A 16,301-nucleotide genomic window follows, 5' to 3' on the forward strand; every position below is an offset into this window, starting at 1 on the left:
TATCTTGGACATAAATCTTAGTGTTGCTTTTAACTTAAAAAATAGACGGCGATGAGAGATTAGCTATATTAGTATCTATGCTGCCCTTTAGAGGACAAAATATTTTAATTTTCATCTGTTGGAGTTTTGGTTCAAGCCAATGAATGAGGTCCTTTTCATTTGTTTGCTTGCTTTGCAGATGTAAACTGATGTCTCTAGCTTTTATATCAATAGAGTTAATTTTCAGTTTGGGAATTTTGTGTATATTATTGAAAATATTATTCTATCTACAAGTCTATTCTATTTACACTTTTTTTTTTTCAAGTAACAGTAAGTTAAAAAACCAGCAAGTTTTCTAGAAGGAGACTTTATTATGCACTTAGTTGGTTCTAAAACCAATCTTCTTTTTCCGTGCCCATATATAGATATATATCCCCATACACAGATGTAAAAATGTATACATTTAAAAATTAGAAGAATATCTGCTATGTGTATAATAGGAATATACACATATTTTTACATATATTTTTATATAGTCATTGTGAATACTCCTGAGTTAGAAATACTGATAAAAAAGCCACACCGTTTCAGGATATGCTTGTTATTAATTTAGTAGATATTTTATTTCAAGACTAACAAAGACCTTTTTTCTGCCCATTTCATCTTATTGCCAAAACTGCCTGCAAACAGGGAACAAGGATACCCATTATTTTTCTATACTGCTGACAGCAGTGCAGCACATGCATGCTGGCTATCATAAATGTACACCATTCTGTATCAAAATGTGAAACTCAACTAAAATCATTTCAGACTAAGCAAAAATACCATCTTATCAAATGAAACAGACGATGTATTCAGAAAATTAGTATGATTTGATATTTTTGATGACCTTGAATATTTTTCTTTTCCTTCAGACTGTAAAATAGTAAGTAATGACTGGAGCTGGAATGCAAGTGTTTTGCTTCTCTCTTCACATATAAGCTCTTTTAATAGGGAGCTTCATATTTTATGACCCTTTTAGGCTTACAGCTCTATGCTGAGTCATGGAGCCTTTGTTGTTATTTATGTACAGATGGAGATTAAATTTCCTGTTTGTAATGATTAAAAAATAAACTCCTAAAAAGCATTTGAAATCTTTCAGAGGCAGTTCCATTTGCCAATCTGTACAGTATTTCCTATTTCAAAATAGAATCTGTTCACTTCTGCCTGAGTCTGAATATGGATTTTAAAAGTAATAGTAATGAAAAAATTTTTAATCCATCTTTGTAGCTGTATAATGAGTAAATGCATATACATCTTAAAGCGCATGTAAAAACACCCATCTTCTCAAAATGCAAAGCAACATGGAAGAGTATGTGTCAAGCCTCCTGTATTGAACTTGGTATAGTAAAAACCTAGGGTTATATATGCTTATTGCAATTAATAACTATAATTTATAATAGCATAAACTATTTAAATATGTCTTCAAAAACAATTCAATGAATTTCAGGCTTAAAAATTTGCTAATTTTATTTTGTATTCTTGCTTCTGCATTTTTATAACACTGATAAAAGAGAAAAAACAAATACTACTTTCAGGTATGAAAACAACTAACCCCAAACTATCCTGCTATTCTGACAGAGAACTTCTGCTCTTTTATTTCAATAGAGAAAAAAAATACCCCCAAAAATTAAACCTGCATTCAGCCAATGACTTTGAAAAATGAAACTGTCATTTAAGAGTGCATCTAAAAAAAGTCCATTGTAAATAACAGAGAAGAAAATCTAGATTTAGGAGTAATTGGTAGATTAGAAATGCTTGACTTGTCTAGAGAAAATGAGACTCAGGTTACTTCAAAATCAATTGAGATGGCCTGAATTGCAATCCTATAAAAAATAAAGCAGAGCATGCCTTCTCTGAAGACTTCTATCCTGAGCGCAATTCTGTATCAGATAATTTGAATCACCTTTACATGTACATATGCAACTTCGCTGTTGTCAGACATGGAAGAAGAGCTGTGAGGCTTCTGAACCAGCAGTGCCACCACATGAAGAGAGGGAAGAAGCTGAGTGTTTGTTCTGTACTGCTGAAGCCACCAGATCATCAGTGTTCAAGCAAGATCTACTGACGAACCCCAAGTACATTCCAGATGATGTGTACATCCCTATACATCCCTTACATTGCATTGTAAAAACAGCCTCTTTGTGCCCCAGTTAGAGACACAGTAGCTTTTCTGTACAGGTGAGTAGCATAGTAGCATAGTTAGAGACACAGTAGCTTTTCTGTACAGGTGAGTAGCATAGTACAGACTAGCTGACTTTACCTGGAATGTCCACTGCAAAAGCAAAGTGCATCCGTCATTGCTGGCAGAACTTTTAACCTCTGTTTAATCATTGAATTTTCCAGTTTCAGGTTTAATTTGGGAGCATGCCATATCAGGGAGGAGAGCTAAACTTACATGGAAAAGTGTTTTCCTAACAAAATAAATAACATCACATTTGACTTAATTGTGAAAGTAAGTTAACAAAACTAAGAGCAAATTAAATTTTAAAAAGGTAATATTAACTGGAGGCTACACGGAAAATAATTTCTGGTAATTTTCTAAATGTTTTTATAGTGATGTGCTTTTAGAAATACTAATTTGGAATAATACTTGCGTTTTGTGCCTGAAGTGGGAGGTGGGTTCATTAACAATGCTGAGTAAGCAACTATAAAGAACACAGGAGGAAAAAAAAGTCATAACATTGACAGGACAGTTGGCGGAGAAGTAATAAGTCTTCATCAGAACATTGTAAAGCTGAAATGTCTCAAGTTGAAAGTTTATAACAGATTTAGTATAGATGCATCACTAACTGAGTGGTTTTGTCAATATAATTTTCTTGCTATGTGAATTTCCCATTCTGAATTTTTAAATTAACATTTCATTCTTGATTTCAGTCAACCAAACCCTTTTTATTTTAAGATATAAAATTTATTATCTTCATTAAATGACATAATAAAATAAATAAATTAATTTACTTCCATGTGATAAATGGGTGAAAATATTTAATGTATTATTTCTGAAAAAAAAAAACCAACGCCAAAAAACCAAAAAACCCAAAAAAAACACACAAAAAAACCAAAAACAAAACCAGAAATAAACCAAAAAACCAAGCCCCAAATATAAGAGTGCAAATTTAAGGGAAAAAAAGACTGTAAGAAAGAAAGTGAGATATAATCATTAGAAATAACTTAAACCACAAATAAAAAGGGCAAATTCAATATTCACACAAAAAGCCAAGTAATTTGCTTTTAAGGCAATATGTTCATGCAAGCCTGAAAAACATATTGTCACTGAGGAAATCCAGATAGTTTATCCCGGTTTGAAGATATCATACAGCCTTGCAGCTACACAGTCACAATTCACTTACTTTATATGCAAGAGATTAAAGAAGCAGAAGAAGTGTTGCAAATCAGCATTCCCAGTAGTATGATAATAATATGCAATCTTTAAGTAATAATTTTGCAAAGAGTATGTACAGCATACCAGAAAGTCTTGTCTAATGGATGCTTTATATGCATGGATACAAATGTATATAGTTGTGTTTCACTAAAAATTCACTAACATAGTTGACTCTCCAGTAATCCTATCTTATAAATAAATGCAAATTTGGAACTGTGCTGCTTCTTTTTAAGAGGCCTATTGATATATTTTTCTATAATTTCAAATGTCAATCAAAAAGAAAATTTATCCTCAATTACACATGAAAATTAATATTTCAGTTGGTAGATGGATCAAAGAACTAGTCTTTTAAGACTGCTTACATTTCAGTAAAACAGAAGTCAAAAGCATAATGTATCCTATATTTCATAAATGAAACTTTGAAAGTACATCTCAAATTACCTTAGAATTTTACTGTGACTAATTTGATATTTTTCTAAGGAAAGAAATATATTTCACCCTGTAATTTGGGCACATGATTTAAGCACCTAATCCTTTCTTTGCTTGAATGCAGATTGGTGTTTTGGTAGGGTACTTCTGCAATTTTTCTTTCCCAGGTGAAAAAAAAAAAAGGAAATTGCTTTAGGAAAACCAATACAAAACATACCACAGGGAAAGTATTTCCCTATGACTGTAGTCAGTAGTTATCAAGGTGATTAACAATCACAATGTCCAGTTGTTTGTAGGCATGAATGAAGGCATCACATGTGCTGAAAAGCAAACAAGATACCACTATGTGTGTCATTAATTATAAGCAAATGGAAATAGTATGCATGTCATCTTGTTTGTACAACTCAGATCTTAGACATTTCATACAAAGGAAGGTTTGAATGTAAGGCTAGTAATGAAGATGGAGGATAGGCTGCAATGAGGGAAGCTGAGGATGCCAGGCTGAATTTCAGAAAAGTTGCTCTTTCATCTGTCTAGTCACTACTTTTTGAGGCTCCCCAGCTCTAAAACTACGTTGACTTTCTCAGCCGTATAGTGAACCCTTAGATGGGCACAGGAAGGATATGTTCACATCTGTGCCAAAGGATAATTGCTAAAGAAGAAAGAATGAAAAGAAAACCCAAATGAAACTTACAAGCAGAAGAATGATGATTAATGGGATACCATGATGAAAAATTTTCAGAGATGGATTTCAAGAATGACTTTGAACTAAGAAGCAAAACAACTATTGTGAGTATAAGTGTTGAATATGAGCTGGGTAAAGGCAAATAAGGGAAGAATCATCACAATGAATAGAGACACTTCAGCAAAACACACTCAAAGATTTCTGAACGACAAAGCAATTCATTATATACGCAATGACAAACAAAATACAGAATTGTACATAATTGTACACAGATGTAGCCTCTTCCTCTAATGGACAAGGTTGCCTGGCTGCTGGTGCTGATGTAAGTAGGATACGTTATAATGTCCCTAAATACATTTTACCACAACTTCTGAATAGCTTGGCTTAATAAGTAGGTGAAGTATATTGAGCTTTGTTGTTGAGGCCAAAGACATGTACAGCAAACACTATTTTAGGGGTTTTGTTTCATTTTGTTTCCAGTACAAATCTTCATATCTTCCCTGACAGCTAGGAAAAGAAAGGAGTCTGACAACAATTCACTCTGCACAGAGGGTACAGGACTAAAACTCAAATGTAACAAAATATTATAGGCAAGATTGCTAGGTTGTTCAGATTAGTTGTTAATATACTCTGTAATATTACTTATGTCAAAACTTCTGAATAAGGTGAAATTCAGATTTTAAATTAATTTTTGAGTGGCTTCAGGATGCCCTTTATGCTTAGGTTCTTTGTGTGCAATTTCTATTACCTGTATGTTCCCTGCACCTATATTTGTTTCATTAAAGGAAATGTTCACCTATACTGTATTTCAGTAATTAATATATGCCAACAACAAAGTTTACTAAACATGAAGTACTGGCCCTTGCTTTTTAAAAATTCTATTACATAATTACTCAAAAACTGGTGATTTTCTTCCTTGTATCATGTTTTTGGCACTTAATCTTCTATTGATAAATTATTTAATCCCTGCCCTTCTTTAATCTTCAAAATTATCTACTGACCACCCTAGCAATGTGGCACTGTTTAAATTGCCATTTTCCGTATGTTTTAAGTAGCTCATTTGACTCTAATTTATTTTCAAGAGTTTTTCTGCACTGATCTTCTACCCCAAGTCCCTGCACTGTTGTTCCTGGGGCTTTCATTTCCATTTATCTTCGCTAGCCTCATCACTGTTGACGCTTGTTTTGTATGTTAGTTAGACCAGACGGTGTACCATCTTGAAGGATCCACCCTGTATGCCATCTACCTAATTAGAGGGGCTCAATTTCTAAGGCAACAGCTTGCAGTGTCTGAGGGATCTTCTGTTACAGATACAACCACAAATCATTATTCAGAGTGACATTAATTAATTGGTCTCTTCCCAGGATTTACTCTACTTTGGCAAAGACATCACAGCACTTTATTTATATTGGCTCCCCCTCCTCTCCAGTCTATTATCAGCTTGACTTAGGAATCCTAAACTTTTATTATTCATATGAAAGAGATAAATATTTTTCTTGCTTGCTTCTGAAGTGTCAATCAATGCTTTGTCATGGGCTTGTGGCCCTTTAGTTGCTTAGCTGACTGGCTGCTTCCCCACATCCACTCATCATTCTTCATAACATAGCTGGAAAGCTTTGGGATTTCCCCAGTGGAGCATTTACTCATTTTATGGTTGAATTATTTCCTTCTTGGAAAAGAGACAAAGAACTTGTGACATAAACAAGTTTCCTCCTTCCTTTACCATGGAAGTGATGGTGAATGTCAGCCTAATCACTAAATCTTTTCAGTACATTTCTTTTCAAGTGTTCATTTTCAAAACTGCTCCAGCAATCAATATTTGCTTCTTAATATTAAAATGCTATGCAAAAATGGAATATGTAACTCCTACTTTAGAACAGTAGCAGAGAACATTCATTGATTTAATGTAACAGTTTCTGCATAGAGGAAGCACACATTAGCCTTCTCCACATCCAAGTGCCCCTCTTCCTTCTGCCATCTCAAAAAGAAAAAAAGACTTCACATTAGCAACAAGAAACGTATCAAGAGGAAAAAAAAAGAGGGAAAAATTGCCAATACATGTTGCAGCATAGAAATTTATGTTAATTAAAGGGAAAGTGTTATACCAAAGCATCTCAGTTTGCAATGGCCAAACTTATTAATTTTATTGCATACATTTAGACCTAATGTTTAGATTTTTTCTGTTCACTAGATATTATTGCAACTTGCTAGCTAATTTTTAAAGCAACCTTTGAAACACCATGCCTTGCATCATGTTCCAGCTGCAAGGTTACTGTGAGAGACACAGAAATACATTATTGCAGTAAGAAGTATTAAAATATAGGATATATCAGTGGTCATGGCATCTATAATCTGAGTTCTGCTTCTGATGCATTGCTTATGGTGTGGGTTTTTTCACACTCATCATTGATAGTAGATGACATTTGCAACGAAGGTAGCTGCACATGCAAATATCAGTCCCAGGTTTCTTTCTTCTTTAACATGTGTTTTTCACAGAGTCTTGTACAGCTTTCCAGTGGTTGGAAGCTTTGCATCACTTCCCTAAATGTCTCCCATGAATAACCATGACAGTTGTAAAGCAGCAATAAAACTTTCCCAAATTGGCTTTTATGTGTTAATTTCTCTACCAAACAAATTTTGCTTAAATATTTTAGCATATATTTATCTTCAATTCATGCTTAAAAAGTTAAATTGATGTTAATTCTTTTCTTATTTCATCAACTGGCTTAATGTAAGAACTGTAAAGCGGCAATTCCCCTCACCCTGTCATTTCTCCAGAATTATTTGTGACTTTGAAAAGGCCATCACTAATAATATTATCAAAACCAAAACAGTAATTATTATTTCTAATATTATTATAAAGTTAATAAGTACTGTTTATTATTATTAACAATAACCTTTAACGCAAACTTTTAAAAAATTATTAAGAAGTATTTTGATGTGTAGCACAGGCAGAAAAAAAACAGTAATGGTATTTTGATTTAAAAAACTTAAACTGCAAAATAGGAAGTTCAAATTTAAACATGACGATATTAATTTTTTGAAGGCGTGTTGCATGGTGCAGGTGTTCAATATATAATCAACCTGATTAATAGGAAACTTTGAGGGCAAAGTTGAACCAGAGTTTTCCTTGATGACCTTTAAAATGCATGGAGACTATCTAAATGCATGGAGATATCTCCTGTGAGTTGATACATATAACAGAGATTCTCCTCAGTGTCCAGGTCACTCAGACCTCTAAGTGCAGTTCCTTTTAAAGGTGGAAAAATAAGAATTTTTTTCTCACAGAAGATTTCTCAAAAGGTGAGAAAGGGAGTTCTTCCCTGTTTCCCCAGAGTGGCTCAAACACCAGGCTACAGGCTCCTCTGGCTGAAAACACTCACCCCCGACTTCTTGAATTATATCACTGTGCAGAACATACTGTGTAAAAGAGCAAAAAGACCACTCTTGCTCTTGAGGAGATTGAATCTTCAGTAGCAAGTCCTGTGTTGCCGGCTGGGGGCTATGTACAAATCACGAACAGGACGGGACTGCTAGGAACGTGTATTGAGCCGTTTTATTTTCCAGCATCAGTCTTATTACATGGTTATGACAATGGGAAGATACTAGCAGCTCACATCCCAGGCAGCAGACCAACAACTTAATGTTACAACTTTATAAGTTTTTTGACCAGTCACACAAAGCAAAAGCATATTGGCAGTAGTTTTATCCAACCACTATAAGCACACGTACCTTCGGTTAAAACAATGTTTGCTTATTTTGAATACAATACTTGTTTGTAAGCCTTAAAACACAATGCACAGAGCTACATTATTAAGCTTAGAAATGCCTAATATCTTGCTAGATATACTTTTCTGCAGATTAGGGAGTTATTCTAGACAAGTGTTAAAACACAGACCATTGTTCCATTTGTCCTTACTTTTCTACTTTTTACATAATTTTTGTGCTAACTTATTTTATGGCTACTGCTTAGCTCTAATCACAGTTCTGCTGTCTCTGAGGCTTGCCTTTCACAGCTTTCCCAAAACCCTCTGATTTTATGGATTCCCACAGTCCTGCACATGCTATGGTCATCGTCCCTAATAATTATTTTTTACCTGTGCTGTTCTATTACTTACAATCTTTTACTCCTAATTTATTTATTCCATACTTACATACAAAATCCTCCAAAATCTAGCAGATTATAGTGAAATTAATTTAAGGCATAAGGGTCATAAATATCTAAATTTTATACAGCTGCATAATCAAGACATTTTTCCTAAGTACTGAATTATCAATGCATGAGTATAGAGGAGTATTAGAGCACATTAAGAATCTGGTAGATGATAAAACACATTAATTAAATAAGCTGTAGTCTGTTTCAAAAGACTAAACTCTGAAATTGATCCAGATATGAAAAAATGATAAAGAAATTCTCAAGGAAAGCATTGGAATAAAATTCTATTAAATACTGATTAGCAAAATTAAGAAATCTGTGCACATATTGTAAACATCCCTTTTTAATATATCCCTTGGACTTAATGCATCCCTTGGATGTTAATACATCCCTTGGACTAGATTGAAATGACACTAAATGATCACTGCTTATATTAACATATATGTGGCAGGTTTATTTTAGAACAATTTGGTTGCAATGGAAAGGAGAAATTTAGCCATTTTGTTTATTATCTAAATTTTGTACAATATAAAATTATAAAGATATCACTAAAGAAAATAGTGATAATAGGGAAAGAAAAAAAAAGAGAAAGAAAGTATAACAGTAGGTAGTGGAGAAGAAAGGTATTACCACCTATGAATCCAGAAACAAGGCTTGATTGTCAAAATTTAGATGTATATTGGTCGAAATGATGGTTGAAGTCTTGATTTGTGGGGGGTGGGGGAAGCACACCTGACACAATGGGTCCAGGTTCAGGCAGGAACTCCCAGGTACCTCTTCAGTGGCAGGGAATATTACACTGTCTGTGGCAACACTGTGGATCATGCTCAATAGTCTGGCGGCTGTTCAGCAGGTCTTTCATGGTCTATAACGCCTCCTAAGACACAACTGCTGTTTCCTCCATCAGTGTAGTTGAGCCAGTTATGCCTAATTGGAAGGGTCAAATACTGGAATTGGACTCGAATAATAAAAGATGGAATAAAAACAGGATCGAGAGCAAAAGAGTGAAAAACACTGAATAAGCTATTAGCCAGATGCTAAGACCAACTGATACCTTAAAAGTAATCTTTACTTTTTTTTTCCAATGTAACAGGAAAGCTATCAGGAGGATACAGAAAATTATACAAAAAAGATTTCAAGACAACACTAATGCAACTAAAAACAACACTGATAAATGACTATAAGAACAGACTCAATCTGCAGTTCAAAAGTGGCTATCAGTCTAATCATCTAGTGTTATCTTTTCTGTACTTTACATGTATGCTCACACTTAAACACAATTAGCCAAATGCTCACTTTGGAACATTTGAGATCTCCAAGAAACTTGTTTAGCAATTAGACTGCAGGGAGCAGTTAAGTGTTTCATATATTCAGCACTGAAAATTTACAAAATTCTTGTTTTCGGTCGCTGTTACAGCCTTCAGTGTTTTTCACAGATATACAGCAAATATGCCCTATGGATCAGAGCACTCTAACCGCCATATACTGTTGATGTTTATTGCAGATTTTCTGCCACATAGTAAAGCATTATGATATGGTGAAAAACAAGCATTCACAACTTAACTAGATATGACAAGGTAAAAGGAGTCACTGCTTGCTGTAGTATTGCATTATCCCTTGGTATAGCTCTGTAATTTACAGCCATTTAGAAATAGCACAAATGAAAGGTTGCTAATCAGATCCTGAGAAGAGAGCAATCTCTAAGTCTAAATTTAAAGTCTTTTGAAGATTATTTGCTGCTGACAGACAAATAGTACATCCATATTCTCAGGCCTAGAGGAGACACGACTGGGACATATGAGCAAGCAGTCAGGATGGGTTTAAAACATTATTGGAACTTCTATGTCACAGAACTTCTCTGGACAATAGCATGGTTTATAGTTACTTGAGGTGGCACTAGGCTGATTGCATAGATGACTACACTTAAAGCGCTATAGTACAGAATATGAGTTGGAGTCCCTAAGTATATAGCCGTGTAACCTTGTATAGTCACATAATCTACACTTACTCTCAAGTTCCAATTTAATTTATTGAAATTATTTTTAAAAAACCAAAACAATACAAAAATCAAGAATGAGTCTTCACACAGACTGTATAATTTGTTATTTCACCAATGGTGCTTCAATAGTTTGGTATTAGTATAATTGCATTGGCAGAATTAAATATAAAAAGGCTTATCTAAACCAACTAAACCATTGCATTGATCTTTTTCAGCTGGACAAAATTTTGTATGTCACTTCTACTCTTCAAGAAACCCTCAAACAGTTAATTTTGGAAACAGTTAAAAAGTTTAAAAATTGCTGAGTGGTCCTGTTCATCAAGATTTTCAGTCTTGCACTGAAAGCTCCTTTTTATGTCCAAACACAATTTATGTGAACTACCTTTCATGAACATCTTTTTAAATTAAACTCTAATTGCTTTGGTACTTCAAAGTTATATCCCTGACCTAAAATTAATTCATTGTTTACATTCGTTAAGCTCCTTGGAAGCCTGGGAGGCTTCATGATCTGTTCTCACTGTCGAAACAGAACCACTGAATTACTCACATACGCAGAATTCTTGCTAGTGTCTTACCTGATATATCATTTATTATTACTGAACACCTATGACACCACAATAAATAATAAAGTTTGATTTATGGTGTACTAGGAGTAACCTCCTCTTCCTAAAATTAATGTGTTCTTAATAAGACCTTTTTGTAAAAATACATTTTTGTAGGGAATGAAGCGTCCTTTCCATTTGTACCAGTATTCCAGACAAACAGGAAAATGGAAGAAAACAAACAAACAAAAATATTTTAAAACACAACAAAATGCAAAACTAACCAATTAAACAAACAAATTAAAACCCAAACCACAAACAAACAAACTTCCACCAACCAACCAACTAAAAATAGCCAACCAAATAAAAAAACCACAGCAGTAAGAAAGGCAGTATGTGTGTTAAGGAACAGTGCATGTAAAGCAGCTTACCTACATTTCATTTTCTTCTAAGCCTAAAACTGGAAATTTATATTTATTGTGCAAATATGTCTGTACAAATATAAATTCAAAATACTTATTCAGAATATTTTTCATATTGGTTACATTTCCCATTTGTAAAGCTTTATGGTCAAACATTAACAAAGACTTTCAAAATCACTGAATTTTTTCCTAACCTGTGTGATTTGAAAACACTGCCTGAGAGAATAACATCTCAAGTTGTGTGTAAATGTGCTTAGAATGGTAAGACCTCTCAATTTTCTAATTCCAAAATTTAATCAAATAAAGCTCATCAATTCTTAATAGTAACCAAAGAAACAAGACAAATATAGTGTTAATACTATCTAGAAAACGGAAAGAAAAATGTAACTGCATCCATATTCAGAAATAGTGCTATTGCAAAAGCATTCTCCAGTCTCTGAGTCCTGTGTCCTGTGTCCAAGTATATGAATGCCAACCTGTAAGAGCTGGCATTCACATACTTGACAAACATAGTGTGTAAAAATATCAAAGCAGTCCAAAAAGCATAACAGAGAAGCAAGAAGGAAACCATGTTACCCTGTACAAGTTTTCATTGGAGGAAGCTTCTAAGGTTTAAAAGAAAAAAAAGGTAGCAGGAAGAATTTCAGTATAATATCTCCATTACAAGAAGACAACTTTTTAAGTACTTGTAAGCAACAGAAATGTTGCTAAGGAAGACACCTCATTATATCACTTTCTAAACACCATGTCGCTATCAACTAAGGCTTAAGAGACAACATATTTCATGCCATGATGAACATTTCTTTATACAGAATATTTCACTCAGCCTGATTCCAAGGCAGACACAGATGCTACAAAGAATGGAAAAGAAAAAGGGGAAAAAATGCAATCTCAGAAGAGGAATCATTCTGCAGTCCTGGGTAATGAACATCGTGCTCACTAGGTGCCCTGCTGGTGACTTTAGCCTCCAAGGTCTTACTTCTCCATTGAGGCCTGAGCAGTCTTTGAGCTGCTTGTTAGGAAGGACACAAACTGACAATAGTAACAGAAAAAACACAGACACTCCCAAGTTTTCCGACAGTGCTTCCAAGACAATCTGACAAAGAATTTAGCTTAAAGATCTGAGGTACTCACTATTGTATTAATTTGTTTAAAGGTGTATCTCACACATTTCTAAAATTGTAAGGTTTTTCTCAAAGTTTGTTTGCCAATAGGATTTAAAAATACTTTTAACACACCTAATCTAGTTGAATGGAGAACTGTGTGCTAAAAAAAGGTGAACCCTCAAGCTTAGTCTGGAAATGTATACCAAAGTCTCTTGCTGTGAGCAAGATTGAGCTGTATCACATAACCAGTTTCTGGGAAAAAAGTCTACTACTACAAGTCTGCAGTAGTAATGTCTACATCTCTACATGGAGATAAGTCCAGGTAAATATATCCATGGATGAACTACTCTCCTTACTCAAGTTTTTGTGAGTTGTAGCCCAACTCTAAAAAAGGGTCAGTATAAAAGTAGATTAAGGACTCCTCGAATTGTGTGCAAGCACAAATATGTCCACTTTTTAGCTGTATATAATTAAAAAGGGAGTGATAATCCTCCAACCTAACATCTGAGATAATAACAAATACTTGGTACTGCTGGAATGAGGTCTTTAATCTCAGTCTACAAAATAGCAGCACTTTTTCACTCCAAAATAGAAGGATGAAGAAAACAAAGAGAAATATTAAGGAAGTGAGATATTCTACATATGAGTAGACTCTTTGAACTCTTTCTTCTCTTATACTTTGGTGTACAACCAAATAAAGCGTAATAAATTAAAACCTAACCTAAAGTAATTTGTTTAACTCTTTGGAACACTTATAAATTGTATTTCTATAAGACTTAAGATAGTAGATAAAATTATAACAATAAAAACTCACTTTTACTTACACTACAGAAGACAAGCTAAAAATATATATGTGTATTTCTTTAAGCTCACAAACTATTCTGGAGGCATGAATGAAACTCAGGTTTTAATATAGTTATTTCTAAATAAATTACAGTAATAGGAAATGGGCCTTATTCATTTACTATGAAATACACATAGTCTTGAAATCCTTGATAATAAAAGAACTGTTAAATAAAAATTGTTCTACTAAGTAAATCACCAGTGCAAAAGACACTCATGTTTAAGAGTGAACAATGAATTCTTCCTGGATTTGTGGGGTGGGGTGGTTTGACTAAAGTTTAATTTATATTTTTTTCTGAAATAAATTATATGAGAAGCTTTCATGATCAAGATGGGCTGGTTGTTCAAAGACAAGCAATATACTTTGCCAGACAAATTACAAATTGTGATGAGTAATACTCAAGTTACAGAGAGATATAGAAAGACAAGTTGTGCACACTCCACATTCCAGAAATAAGCCTGTGAGAACTTTGCTTTTTGTTATCAGTCTTCTTTCTGAAGGAGACCGTCTCAAGGAAAATGAATCTCTCAGTCATCTTATTGCAGAACACAAATTTTCAAAGCTTCCAAGTATACATAGAAAACCAGAACGCTTGTTTTCCAGCCAACCTTATTAAGCAGAAAATTGATGAAAGAAAAAGTAGTAGATCTGAAACATTCTGACAACTCTATGTAATATTTAAGCACTGGACTGCACTGTGATAAAACAGTCAGCAAAGAACTTTGCTATTATTCTTTATCTGTAATTTGAATTTAAGCACTTATCTATGTTCTGTAAAACTTCATATCAGCAGATATTTCAAAGTGTTATATATGTATGTTTTATGCTTTGGAAAGAGACTTTTTTAGAAAGCAGCCTAGAGTTATGAATGCTTAGAAATTACTTCAAAAACTGGTAGTTAACAAATGGTAATGATATGAAAGTTTGGGCTCAAGTGTGTACTTTTGGTCTTGAAGAGCAATTAAGCACAATTTCCTAGCTATGGGGAACCAGGCCTGAGTATATGATGAAATCAGCTTAGATTTCATCAGATTCACTTAAAAAATTGAAGAAAGATGAGCTGAGGGAAAATGATTGCTTTTGTAAAGTGCAGTTGCTCTGTGTTTACTTCACAAACTGGCTGCCTTGAAGGGGTTCTTGATAGGTCTCAAAGCTGCACAAATAAAAGATGTTAAGCATTCAAAGCAACAGAAACTAATTGAAGGAAAGACTTGAAACCCATAATATAAAATATTGCAGAAAGAAATGATCCATTCATGGCTGACCTAAGTGGCAGAACAAAAGTTTATGTAAATTCAGTTCTGTTATTTTTAGAATGAGCCCTCCACCAGTGCATAAGCCTTAAGGGCAGTATTAAGAAAAAGCCACCTACTGCTTCAGAAATATCCTTTTCATAGTCTTTACAAGTAGGACAACAAAGCAAATGCACAGAAGGAGACTAACTTATTCATGTTTTTCAAAGAGCTGTTTTTTCAAAGAAACAATTTGTGTCTCTTACATCTCCCACGGAAACAAACAACAAGAACAGTTTACAATCTCAGTAAATAATATTTATTCCCTGTAGGTACATTGGAAACTTCAAAAGAGAATGAGAAAATATGTGGCATAATCACAGTTGGATGGGATTTTAGAAGATACAGAAGACACAGCATGCCATCTATCACCAGTCAACATACAACTACATTTTCAGAAGTTAGCAAGTGTTTGCAAATAAGATGAGTAGTATCCTAGAATATCCAAAAGACATTTTTTCTTTGATAATGCATTTGTAGATTAAATGAAAAATTATCTGTGCACCATTTTTGACACTATTAATTTGAAAAAAAAGCTGGATAGATTTTAAAATTCCTCTTTTTAAATTCTGGAGTTGCAAAACTTAAGATTTAAGCAGATAGTTGCTTATCTGTAGACATGTAGAATCCTGACCTACGCTCTCAGTGTAAAGGCAAAAATCTCACTATTATAAGTAATTCTAAACTACAAAACCAAATGACTATTTAAATTATAATCAAAATGTAACATCAAATACTAAATGAAGCAAGTTACAAGTACTCTGAACCAAACTCACCAAATAGTGCAGTTACCAAAAGGAAAAATCCTCTTAAGGTTGATAGAGTCAATTTTAGCTCTTTAACTTACACGTCTTGGAATCATGAGACACATTATCCCACCTAGTTTTAAGGGATTATCATTAAAGCAAGTTAATCAAACCTTCTGAAAAGTTTAAGATGCAAAGGAAATTAGCTGATTATCAGACTTTATAATGAAGCTTTTTCCAAGGTTTCTGTAAGTAAAACAATACCTTACAAGTTCCTTTCAATTTGGAGCTAAGAACAGAAAACATAAGGGGAATCTGCCACTTTCATTTGCTCTGATAATTCATATTTTCTGACAAAACTAGGGGGACACTGCAGTTAAAGATGCACACTTTAATATTTATGTCTTAAATTCCACATGCTAAACTGAAAACTCAGCTTTAGGTTTTTAGGATGGAAATGTAGAATATTTTTAATGTCTAAACTCTTCAGCATGAGTAAGCTTTGCACCCATTTGTCACAGTACTACAGTCAAAATAACTGGTTGCAGGTGGCAACACAGCTGCCAGCCTCCAGGATGGTGATCAGCTTAAATGGCCCCCAGCTGCAAGATCTGTTCTAGTTGTACCATGTCTACCTATCAAAGACTGAAGTACTAATTTCATTTAAAGAAAATCTTACA

Source organism: Passer domesticus, chromosome Z (assembly GCF_036417665.1).
Source record: "Passer domesticus isolate bPasDom1 chromosome Z, bPasDom1.hap1, whole genome shotgun sequence".
In the NCBI taxonomy this organism is placed as follows: domain Eukaryota; kingdom Metazoa; phylum Chordata; class Aves; order Passeriformes; family Passeridae; genus Passer; species Passer domesticus.